The 14,050-nt window shown below is 31.7% G+C and overlaps 1 protein-coding gene across 10 annotated transcripts in view; it reads left to right on the forward strand.

Annotated features, from left to right (window-relative positions):
- Rbp6 (RNA-binding protein 6) overlaps window positions 1–14,050 on the forward strand; it is a 1,006,046-nt gene that overhangs the window by 826 nt on the left and 991,170 nt on the right. The window lies entirely within an intron of this gene.

The raw sequence follows: 14,050 nt of genomic DNA on the forward strand, positions 1-14,050 counted from the left end.
CTGTATAGTCACGATACCAAAGCTCTATTCGATATAAATAAAAAAGATTTCAAAATTTTAAATCATAAACATTATGAATTATTCAAACTCTCTTTTATGCATTCTATAAAACTTAAGTAGGTATATATTTTATTGAAAGAAAATAAGATTTAAGTCTCTATCTGTTGGAATAAATCGTATTTATTTGTCATTTTAAATATTTTTGAGAGAGGTATTGATTAAATCAAAACATACCTAAGTAATTTACATAACATGCGGTGTATTCTATCGCAAGATGTTTCTCGATATAAGCACTACAAGTAGGCATGCATAATTTATTATACATTTTACAAAATTACATAGCTACATAAATTTTTATCTAATAACAAAATAATTTATAATATGATTATTGTGAGTTTTCACTCGTGATTCGCTAAACGTATTTCGCTGACGCGCACACTGTAGTAAACTTTGCTATTTTGAAATTTATTAAAACGGAATAACGTTTCAGGTTTAGCGGTTTAGGTAATTTATAAAATCGCTATTCTGCTGCAATAATGCGAAACCACCGCGTTGAAATTTTATGTTGACATAATGTGCTTTTTGTTTCCATATAGATAGACGGATTATTAAAAATGTTTAAAGCGGTTTTATTGCGTTTTAAACGTTATGGCAATATTACAAACTCAGTAAATTAATTTACCGATATTTAAATTCATTGGTTAATTAAATAAATTTTTATGTTATATTGATAATTAGTTAATAAAACACTTAAGTACTTACCACCATACAATATTCATTATTATTGTTTTGAAACTAAGGTTCTTCTTCTAATAGGTACTTACTGTAAACTGTTTATTCAGTACATTCAATATTATACAGTTATTTAAGTAGTCGCACAAAATGTTTTGTGCCCTCCAAGCTTCACTCAATTATTCCACTTGTGCATAAAAGACTTTTCATCTATTTTCCTCGTTTGACCACACCCTCAATTATAAAAAAATCTTAAACCTGATTATGAGATATCTTATTGTCCTTCATTCAATGTATTATTACATACATATTTGGTTTTTCATTGTCTATTCTGACTTAAATCCAATTTAATCGTAATTATTGGACATATTATAAAAAGAAAAAAAAATGCTTTGATTATACACCCACGATGGCCGCGGGGCTTAAGCGTAGGCCTATAACGCCATGGGTCTCATGTTCTAATCCTGGGTCTGGTAAGTACACAAATTATTTTTCAATTTGTGTATGAGTCAGAGTATGGACCTAATAGGTTGAGCAAGTGGCTGACATCCATTTTTCGTAAAAACAAAATCCGTTAATACAAAACTCCACTCTGTGGAGGCCCATAATAATATGATCTTATTAGGATCAGAAATGGTTGGAATAATATTCTCATATATTTTCTTTTTAAACAATGTCTTATGATATCGTAGCATTATTTATTTGATATTTATTTTCGATATTGAAAACTTGGAAGTTGAATAAATCCGTCCTAAAATATCTGAATTCTATAAACTCCTGGATCGGTACATAGATCTTTCTTACCTTTGCTTGGCATCTTGTTAGTACATTTAAAAATGTGCAAGATACAAACCAGATGGTTTTTTAAATATATAACGTCATATTATAACATTCTTTAATGTCTTGAATAAGGTCACTAATCGAAAAATAACGCCTCGAAAAGTCACATTTGACGCAATAAATTCAATACAATATACTATATAATGATAATAATTATTGTATTAAAATATTGATAAATCAATGAATAACAACAATAAGAAATAAACATTTACGTCATAAAATAAAATATTGAAAAAAAGCTAAAACCCTAATATTTTAATAATGTTAAGTAAATATAGACCGACATATTGCACAGAGCCCAGTCTGTCATATTCTTCCATATATTGATTTGGGAATAGCATTCGTAAGTGGAGATTAAATACCACCCCTGTATGTGAGTGCAGAGAAATCCAAACCACTGAGCATGTCATCAAGATCTGCATTTTTTATGCGTTGCCTTGGACATTTTTGCATAGACGCCAACATGAAATACCAAGATACTCTACAAATAATATTTCTGTTGTGAAAAGTAGTTTTGGAAATATTATATTAAACCATCATCATCATCATCATCATCATCATCAGGGGCGCAACAACCCGGTGTGGGTCCTGGCCTCCTCTGACAGCTCCCTCCACCTGTCCCTATCCAGTGTGGCCGTATTCCAATTCGGTACTCCCAAAATACGGCAGTCACTGGCAGCTCCATCCAACCAGCGAATCTTTGGCCTGCCTCATCTTGGATGCTCTATTGGATTGCTGAACATCACTCTCTTTGCCGGTTCATTGTCATTCATACGGTGCACATGACCTAGCCATTGCAGTCTCCCAATCTTAATTGCGCTGCAATCTTCGTACAGCCCCTAGAGCTCAGCATTATATCTTCTCCTCCAATTAGTGCCGTCCCCGATCGGTCCATATATACGGCGGAGAATTTTTCTTTCAAAGATGTTCAGGGCTCGTCTGTCTATGCGTGTATATCTGCGAATAAATGCTACTTGGCCTGTTAAGACATTTTAAGTCCCGCATACTATCTCGCCGAACTAAAAGCACTCTTTACAAGACACTTGTAAAGCCAGTGCTCACCTACGCATCGGAAACCTGGACATTGTCATAACCAGTTTCTAGTATAATTTTTCGACCGCTATGTTTAGAAGTACATTTTTTCAAACGGTAATTAGGTGTTAAATAAAAAATGGATTACGATCGCGCATTTTAATATGTAAAATATTTGTTCTTGTAACTTAATATTTTTTAAAGGTAGGCGAAGTTAAAAAAAAAACAGTTAAATTTTGCAATGTTGCCTACTAAATGTATATCAGAATGCGGTCTCTACGGAATCCGTGATAACAAACTCGTGGCTGGAATTTATCCTGAGCGGCCATTTGCTTAGCATCCGGCAGCGGTTCGCCGTACAAGAATTTTCAGGCCATTTCAGCGAAAAACCTTTAGTAGGAAAATAACAGAAAAATAAAAGGCCTCGATTCGTTGACTAAGAAAATATTTATGCGTGTTAGAAATAACGGAAAAAATATTGTGTTAAAGGTAACTTATTGTTGACATTAGAATTGTTTTTAGTACCAACAGTTCAATATTAAATAATTTTATTCCTTATGTAAAGAAGAGTATTATATAAAAAAAATAACATATGGTATGAAAATGAATGAATTTTATTAAATGACAATTTATCTTAATTAGTGACAGTATAGCACTGATATACTAAGGATAAATGAGGCGTCTAATTCCAAAAAGCGATAAGTCCACATTTGGTCAAAATAGAGAAAAATATACGCACGTATTCTTTGTATAATTTTACAATATGTATTAATCTATAAATTATAAAACGCCACATGACCCTACGAAAATAATATTTCATAAAGTCCGTGTTTCATAATATTTAAAGCTTGTTTGATTTTGCGCGTGTTTAATTCAATAAGGGAACGTTCAATATTGAAAAGGGCGTCTCCCATGCTGTAGCATCTGGTAAACTCATGACAGTGCCACGGAAGTATGTGCCTTATGCGGAATAAATTTAATAGTGAGGTGCAAATAGCGCTACGTCCAATTTTATTTTGCCTATATTTATTACATTTAAGGGTTTATCGGCTGAAAAAAATTGCCATTTGATTCTAATTTTGGCATAGAATACAACGGAAAAAATAATCTCATGTTAACACAAATAATTGGAGCTTGAAAAATAAAAACATTGTTTCCCGAAAATATTGAACTGTGGACTTGTCGCTTTTTGTAATTAGACGCCTCAAATCATCTATTTTTACAAACCGTTTACTAGATAAGAATCAAGCAGTTGTTATAAAAAAGGTGCACAGAGTACTCCACGTTGGATACCTAAGATGAAGAAAGCAATTTAGGAGGTCATAAATGTGCCTAGAAGAAGGGGTTAAAAGTAATACAAGAGCCCTGCTCAACTCGATTCACTGAATATTGGTTATAGAAGACCAGGCAGGCCAACGGAATCTGTAAGAGGCGGTCAGGCCTTAAATTGTGATATAGATTGTATGTCCAACCAGATTATAATAATTATAGTAGGTATAATACTTATTACACGAACAATGTAACATAGTATGGTTTACTATAATTTGATGCCAAATATACAAAAAAAGACTATAATCAGCATAAAAAAAAATTAACCACTGGGATATCGGATTATCGGAAACTTAATGATATACATATTATCTCGAACTATGTGTGTCTTGTCATCAACCACTGCCGAATACTAGAAAAAGAGCGATGGACTCTCGAAACTCTGTATAGACAACATGATAAGGAAATTTATCTTTAAACACTCACTAACTACAAAACAACAAAACAACACAAAAGCAATACACAACATAAACGGAAGAATATAATTAACTGCACGCTTCATCTAAATCTGTAATCGTTCAATTTTTTTAATATCACCATACATGTGAATGATATGACTCAACGTAATAATTAACACTCTCCATATCTCCACGTCTCCATAACACTCTTAACCACCTTATACGAAAAAGCAAGGGCATGGATATTTAAAAAAAATATCCTACTAATAATAATATTATGACCCGAGATTTTAACTATTCCTATTTTATGGGCTTTAGTATTTTTATTGCTCTTCTAAATAAGTTTTTGTAATTTCAACATAGTGTATTTATTTCAATTTTTCATCCACCCTCATCAGTGATGACAGCATTGAGATAAACTTTACTGTATTAACATTGTGTAGATACATTTAGTTACATAATATATTATTATGAATACATAACCAAATTAAATATACATATATTATTATATTGAATAATAATATGATATGTATTGTATTTTATGTTTATATTATTATGTTAATTGCATACATTGAAATATTTTGCTGTAGTTTCGAAATCACATGTCAAAATCTAATCAGCATCCAACACGGTCGAGCGTCGCTTGTTTACCTCTAGAACCGTGCTGTGTTGGTTTATCGTAAATAGTCATAATTCTCCAAGACACGTTTACCAGTGCTGTATGCCACGTGTGTAGATACATCGCTAATTACCGGCTGTTACTGCTTCCTTGGCCGTGGCAGGGGTAGCAATCGTAGCTCTTGGCGTAGCAATGGTAGCACCTGCCGTAGGCGCAAGGTGCTACGTCCTGTCGCCGCCCTCTACAAATGGGAAATGCTTACGCCAGGGATGATGATGGCTGATTGTAAGTAAAATCATAATAAAATTCCGAAATTTATATTTGTACCTATACAAAAATTAATATAACTATTATATATATTTATGTGATACATCGTATTGGCAATTGTTTATTCTGGGATCCCGACAAAACCGCCCGAACCAAAACTGCCCGAAAAAAACCGCCCAGACATTGCCGTACAGACATTACCGTACAGATATTACCGCTAAAACAATTTAGAATGAGACAATTTTTATTTTTACATAATATTACATTTTAGATACACAAATAAAAAAACGGTGTGTGTGCATATGTACGCGCGTTACAAGTTATACCAACATCTTTGGCGTAACAAAAGAAAAACGAAACTTGTGATTACCTAGATTCTTCGACTAGCTCTTATTATCATATTGTTAATAACTCACTCAAGTTATACACTCAAGAAAAAGGACCGCTTATTAGAACGCCGTTGGTTTATTTCTATACAATTTAACTTATATTACTAAATTATATAATTATTTATCGTTGTTTTTATTTTTAAAGTAATAGATTGTTTACGTAAGGAATTGCAAATGGCCGACGATAATAAATTCGCTGCCTAGGCAACGGAACAATTCTAAATTAATAATATACTGTATAATCGTCACGATTGCAGTATCTGCAGATCTGATTTCTCAAACGCGCCTAAAAAGTATAACTTCAAAAATATAAATTATTTTCATTCCATATTATTTATATGCAAGTAGACTTTATGACTCTTTATATACATTTCTCATGGGTTTTCGTAGATATTCCAGTTATTCCATTAGAAAAGTCGGGTATAAGGTATAAGCTATGCAGTAACATTGGATTAAACACGTATTATCGGCAATTTTTAAAAAAAATTAAGTACTAAATATGAAAATCTGATAATTTTAAGTTATTGTTCTACTAACCGCTGCAATGGATTAAATAATCTCAAATTATACTGTGTACCGTAAGTATGTAAATTTCTATCAATATGCAATTTGAAAAACCAATAAAACACTTGTCTTATATATTTTTGTATTTTTTCGGGCGGTTTTGTCTAGGCGGATTTGTCCGGGCGGTATTGACAAGCACTGGTAAGGGCAGATTTGGTTTGGCGTCAATGTACGGGCGGTTTTGTCGCATTATTATTAAATAATTTTGTTTGATAATATGATAAGATAATTTATTAAATATTTAAAAGACAGCAGCAACCGTCTTTCAATTTAACCGTATATCTTGACGGAAAAGTTAACATATAAGGATGCTGCACCCCTGCAAACGGGTTTTCAGTCACATCCTGTCTCCGCCTATCCACAGTTTATGCTGAAGTGTTTGCTAAAGGGGTGTGTATTTACTCGCGCTCTGATGATAATGCTGTTGACATCTTTATGATTATTTTTCACAGGAACTACTGAAGTTACTTCCTATCAAACGATGTTCGTATTAAAATTTGCATATTTTCTAGATCTAGACGACTGAATGATTCTATAAAGAAAATGGTAATAATATAATTTGATCATAAAAGAAAATTATTAAAACCATAACATATTTAGATGTTTACAAAAAAAAGTGAATGTCAAAAGATTTTAAAGTGAATAAATAGAAAACATATAACCACTGGCGGCTTCTTGTTTAGGTCATTTGGTCATTGACCTGCCAAAATAAATACCTTACAATCGACATAATAATATTAATAATATGTGCAATGTCAAATATAATAATATTAAAAATAATCGGTGGATTTGAAATTATAGGGCGCGCGATATTGTGTCGACCCAGTCTATTGGGCTTTTTTTTGTTTGGGCGATAATTCCCCGAACAAAAATATTGTGTTCGCCGGCAGTCTGAAAATTGACCCAAATTGAATATTTTTATAAAATTTTCTCTCTCGTTTCTCATACATAAGACAGAGATCGATATAACACAAAATACGAGATCGAAGCTTGTAACGGTGCGTGAATTACTGTAATATCGGCAATGCCCGAGTGTGAGACAAAAGATTTTTTCACCTAATTAAATGAAACAGAATGATAACACTGACTAGATAATTGGTCTCAAGACGCAACTGTGTATGCGGTTCGGATTCGTTGACAGGTTTTGATGAATGCCTTTGGTTATTTTAATCATATGTAAGGAGTTTTTGGTGCAGTTATTGCATATACACACAACGTTTGGTTTTTAGTTATTTATAACATTTTTGTGAAGCAGTTAGTACGCACGCAGTAGTAATTGAAGTCTGTGATACAATTATAATGGAAATGGTAGCACGATTCGCATCCAACGATCATTCCATTATATCCGATTTGTTCAATAAAGAAAATTACACTGATTTTAAAAATAATTTTCCCACACGTCAAGTAAATTTGGTAAAACTGTTAGAAGAAATAAACATAATCAAGTTAAAAAATGAATTATTGGTGTTTTATCAACGAGATGATTTGCATGGCGCTATTAGTGCAGTTTCTCTTCTACATTTTTTACTCAGCAATAATTTCAACGAAACATTTTCCGAGTCGATCAAAGTTCTCCAATTTATTTGCGTCATACCAATGACAACAGTTGAAAGTGAAAGATGTTTTTCCACTCTCAAAAGAATAAAAACCTTTCTACGCAATAGGGCCAGGATAGACTGACCGCTCTTGCAATGCTCAGTATTGAAAAAAAATATGTGGGAAAAATAGACAATTTTTATAATCGTGTGATTGATGATTTTTCAAAAAGCAAAGAAAGAAAAGTGGACCTAATTTACAAAAAATTATAACGCGTTGTGTGAAATTTCGGTTAACGATGGGTTGGCGTTATGAAAAACGGACATTTTTTGAAGGGTAAGTAGGTACCTACCTATAACAATTTCTAGCACTTATTCTATAATGTATAAAAAGTCAATTTGCAATACGTCTTTTCAGTATACAACGAAAAGGCAAATTAAAATAATATATTCAAAATTGACCTGCTAGCTTATTCCGGATTAAGCCGCCAATGCATATAACATATTTCAAACAAAACAATGTCTGAAGTTTACAAGAGTAATTCATCGTTTTTGACCCATTGCAGTATCTAATGCTATTTGTAATTCTTATCCTGGATCTAAAATACTTAAATGTTTTCAAGAAATTATCAATATATTAGGTCCATTATCCATTGAAAAAACAATATGTAATCTTTTACCAGACCCGGGATTCGAAACCGTGACCCACGAAATCATAGGCCGACATGTTACCACTGGGCCACCGTGTGCGTATTTGGAGAGTAGAGAAGATTATTAGGTCACAAAATGCGGCGTTTTCCTCTACCACGTATAAATACCCTTGATCTTGCCTTGGATATAGAGTTGAGAAAAAATATTCTATTAAGATTTAGTAATATTGTTGTGGTATTGTATATTTCTTGTTATAATACTTTCGCTAGTTTCCTATTCATTTAACGACAGAAGAATTAGCACTGTCAATATAGACGATTTTCAGTATACTATGTGTAAATAGCCACATAGGCCTTAGCGATATATTAATTAAAACATTATTATTTATTATTCTGGCATATATGTTACGCCGAATGTGTAAAATTGACTATTACATGAAATGGGCAAAATTTTGCCTAAATCATGAAAAATGCAAGCCCGAACACAAATTAGATAGTAGCGCTACGGTGGTGTTTTTTGCAACTAAACTAAATGTGTCAAATGCTCATAATATGAGCATTTGACATAACATAACATGGCTTGAGCATATTATTGCATTGGCCAAAATTTACGTATATTATCTATGGTCAAAATAGATGGTCGCGCTCCGGTGGTATTTTTTGCAACTAATCAAACTAACCAAATGTGTCAAATGTCATTGATTATAATATAAAAATATACCAATCAATAGCTACAATGACGTTTATATTCATTTACTACTATGCGCAAAAAAATCTAGAACTATAATATGATAACGGAAGAATTTTATTAAAAGGTATTTTCGCGATTTGATTCGTGCTTGGGTATCAATCGTGCAATGGTCGATTGTATGTTTGTGATAGTTTGTTGATACTTGTTAGCTAACCTCAGAATGGACATTTCTCAAAATGGACATTTAGTTGAATTTAGAATTACAAAACCTAACCTAACCTAACCTAATATTAATAATAATAATATTAAATTATGTCCAATTATAACTAATAATAATTCCATCCGTATTAAATTTACCTTTTCTACTGTCATGTTGACAGTTTAAGAATTCCATACCCTTGCGAATTCACGTACTCGGTAGATAATTTACCTAATTCATGAATAAGGCAACGGGCTTGACTATTACATGAATTAGCCAAAATTTTGCCCATTTCATGTAATAGTCAATTTCGCACATTCGGCGTACCATATACAGTAAAAATAATTAATTTTATCTAAGAAATGGTATTTGCAACCATGAGTTATAGATGAAACTCACAGCGCGTCAATCATTCTGCAACACATTGGTGTTAATCAATCTTCAATCAATGTTAATTTGCAACACAACAAGTGTTAATCAATCATGTATTATGATTTCAACTACATAATAATTATTATGCACATAGGTACCAGGTAGTAATTACAATAATTATCTTCCCTATAATTTACTGTTTATCCTTGCCACCCGTATGCCACCTCTATATTCCGCTCTGCTTGCTATTATGTATTTATAATAATTATGAAACTCATATAAATTATTAATTGTATTATAGATTCCTCTATTTATTTTTTGTGTTTTATATAAAGTCAATCCTTACGCTATCGTACATACAAAATGATTAAAAGGAATAGTGCATAAAATTAACAAATTTCAATAAAGAACAATAATATGACATAATATGCAAAATATTAAAAGGTGGATATATACCTACCCCATTTTTTTGTCCAATTGCAATTATACAGATGTATAAGCACCATAGTTTTCCTTGGAATTATTTTTTAACCATGAGTTCCCCTCATTGTCATTATAAAATACTGAATTCTAAATTAACACTTATATGAGAGCAATCATTAAAAAATCATTACCATTCACATGCAGTAAAATTAAAAATAAATTAGAAGTTATATCTTATTGTGAAATAATTATAATAATAATAATTTTTTTATAAAAAAAAATGTGTTTCCTAGTAGGTACGAAATTATTTTTTAGGTTATTATTATTTCAAATTTAGATTTAGAAAATAATAATAAAAAATATTAGTACCTTTGGTTATGTGGTCTAGAATATTTTTCATGCGTATTTACGGTGAATTAATAATAATTGCTGGTTGCTAATTCTATTAAGTTAGCTACCCGATTTGGTTGGTTGGTTTCATTACCTCTGTATTAGAATCATTTTCGGCTGCCACAGTAGGCTATTGAAAATGACTTTCGGATACCCAAATTACTGCCTAGTAAATTATCATTGATGTATGATTATAATAACTGTACACTCTCTAGTACATGCCGACCAACGTCATAAAGGAAGACATTTCTGTTACGATACTTAACTTTACAATGCCACGGTATATTCATACATAGTGAGTATGGAAATGTAGCTGTTATTATGGAGAAAACAATATTTGAAGCGCCTACTTTCAAAAGCCCCTAAAACGATTTTAGGTAGTTCTGAGAAAAATGAGGAAAACGATTTTAGTTAGTTTTGAGAAAAATGAGAAAAAATCATATCTATTAAATCTGTAAACTTTATGTATTTATTTTTTAATTTGTTACATTCTAAAGAGTATTTTAGGGGTATTTGAAAAGCACACACAACCATTTTAGCGGGTTTTGAATTTTACCCTAATTTTTGATCATACGTGTTGACAGTTTTTTTGCGTTTTTTTTAAGTTCAATCTTTGGCCATCATATAGGTAACAAAAATATCCATCTCAATCCAACTCAAAAAATTTAAAAACCGTTTTAGGGGCTTTTGAAACTAGACGCTACATTTTGTGGGCATGAATAATAATAATTCATTGGAGGAACTTGAATTTAATCAATGCATTGCAAAATAGTGTCGAGATAACCCAATTAGTGTAATAGCCTTGTCTTAAACCGGTTTAATATTTACCTATCCTAAGTAAATCTTTTCAATGAAATAAATAATAATAAATATAATAAATAAATCGAGCTATGCCAGTGTTGTGTATAAGATACGGTGCAGATGGGTTTAATAAAACATGCTGACTTTTAAGTATGATTGAAGCGTTCAGTTTGTATTTTTAAAATAGGTTTTCTTAATATTATGATAATTCCAAAAATGAATGTGTAGACTTTATAGCTGTTAACAAAAATAACCTAAATATTGTATAATTAACAAAACAACTTTATTTTAAAAAAAATATATAATTAATAAAGTTCTACTAAATGAATGCTAGGTCAAATAATAATGAATTAAATTGTTTTGCTGCAGTACGAATTTATCCAAATTTAATTCGTGATATTAAAAGTTAGTTGCATATGGTAGGATTACTTAGCGTAATTAAAATAATTCCATATTTAGAGTTAGATGGGTACCTTTTCGTAGTTGAGCTTTGAAACAAGCGAGCAATGTGTACATGCTATATTTATACCTAGGAGAGGTGCGTCTTCTCGAGGGACACGCTTGATTCCTGTACTTCCTGTACCCTTGCTTATTGCATATGCGCAAGTTTAGTGTAAATTGTGTTTCAAAGTTCTACTTGCATTACTAGTATGATGGTAGCTTGGAGAGTCCGCTTCACGATACGTTGGAGAATGTTGTAGCTTTGGTTTCTGAATAATTGCGATATGAAAATCGTAAAGTTTGTATGGCATTGTTCGTTTGAATTCATATTGTTTTCAGAACATTAAATATGATATTTTAGCAAAACGTAGAGATTTCAAATTTCTGACAACATTATGTGTGAACTTTATTCGAATAAAATGGTAGTGCTCAATGTAACATAGAAAGTAGTCATAGTTAGGTACTTTACAGCTTAAATGACAATAAAATACATCATTTTGAAAAATTAAAAAAACATTATTATTAGAAAAAAAACATAAAAATAAAGTCAAAGTTAGCAAAATTAAAACTTACGCTATTCACTGTCCGGGTGAGTGTTGTTATTTTTAAGGTGTAGATAATATATTTATAAATCATAAGAATTATTACTAATTACCATTCTTTAAATTATTTAAATCAAACCAATGATAATAAATTAACATGATGTATAATAGCCAGCCTTACTCAAAGTTTAGCTACCATCTGGCGCCTACATCCTGAAGCGGGCCGACAGGCCAGGATCTTTGGCGGGCCCCCCTACCTATCGCTAAGGTTTAAAGCAGTATGATGCTCTACAGTAGCTTTTCGCAAACGATGTTCGAGGTAAAATTAAGGGTATTCTTTTTAGCGATTATTTGGATGTTCTAATACATCCACTTCAATTATTGAGTTGTCGAGTATTGATATAATAATATACTTAATACTCAAATATTGTATCACACAATGATATATTTTTAAATGATTATACCCTCACGGTAGGAAAATGGGCTCCGCGGGCGACTTTTTTATTAAAGCAAATTTGTGATGTGTGTTTATCTCATTTATCTGGGCAACTCGCCATGCCGATATTGACAGTGAATGCTGTGAGATGGAAATCTCATTCGCCTAACAGTTTCTTAGCATTATTTCCATAGTTAAGAAATAGCTAACATTATTAAAGCCTGTGTATTTTCAGTATCAAATATAATAAAAAAATATTATTTAAAGACACTACTATATTAATATATTTTTTTTCTAGAAATGATTAGCTATTAGGCATTTAAACAAACATTTATTTGTTTAAAAAACGACAAAATTTGATTAGGCAGTGAGACCGGTACGTCATAATTCGACCAACCTATGCAAAAGGACCATAAATGCAAATTCATAGTTTCGAGGGAATCACATTTAAAGTTTTGCATGTACTTAAGATACATGTATCAAAATATCTCGAGTATGAAGATATTTTACTTTTGTTTTCCTAATGCCTTATACTTCTGGTGTTTTTACAGTAGAATTATATGAATACAGTTATTTTTTAAACATTTAAAACAGAAAATCAAGATTTTAGCACTTGTGGTCCTTTTACATTGGAAGGGCGAATGACCCATGGATCAAGAGGCAACCGTATCTTACTTCTGCTCTACGGAGATCATAAGAGCCTCAATCATTAAGGCTGTACCTCAGTTGAGGCATGGTCTAAAAAGATCGTGGCTAGGCGATGCTCGGATTGCGGGTCTCGGGTGCAAATGACGCATGCTGAACGAACTATAATTAGTCACATAAATCCAACATGCGTCCATTTAATGTTCTGTTTATTGTTAATAATTATATGTTCATTGACATGTTTTCTTTTTCAAGTAAATGGGTAACGTTTTTAGTCATCTTTACACGATTTAAGAATTAATACCCCCGTCGCCATCACAAAACAAATTGACGTGTTCCCAGCTCGACGTTCTCTCTCCGAATGCCAGCGAGTCCAAAATTTCGTCGCGCCTATAGTTGAAAATTATTTGCCGTTTCACTGATGTATCGTCTTAACAGTACAGTAATAATTAAAAAATCCTATCTATAATGATTCCATGCTCTATTTAAAAAAAAAAAAAACTATTGATTAAACAAACAACATATTGTGAGCTTCCGAGTGCTGTATTTATTCGAACCCTACTACAGTTGAAACCCACATGTATTTAAATCTGTCAATACTCTTGATGTTTTGCCAGTAGATAATCAAGTAATTTTACGAAAATTTGAGCGAAAATACTTTTAACCATTATTTAATAATAATATAAGTAGCAATGGTTTAATTATTTATCGAAATGTTCATTAAAGTGTCTTTGAATTGCTGTCATAAGCTCGTT

Source organism: Rhyacophila brunnea, unplaced genomic scaffold, assembly GCF_057557595.1.
Source record: "Rhyacophila brunnea isolate RB1 unplaced genomic scaffold, BYU_Rbru_1.0 scaffold_7, whole genome shotgun sequence".
Lineage (NCBI taxonomy): Eukaryota > Metazoa > Arthropoda > Insecta > Trichoptera > Rhyacophilidae > Rhyacophila > Rhyacophila brunnea.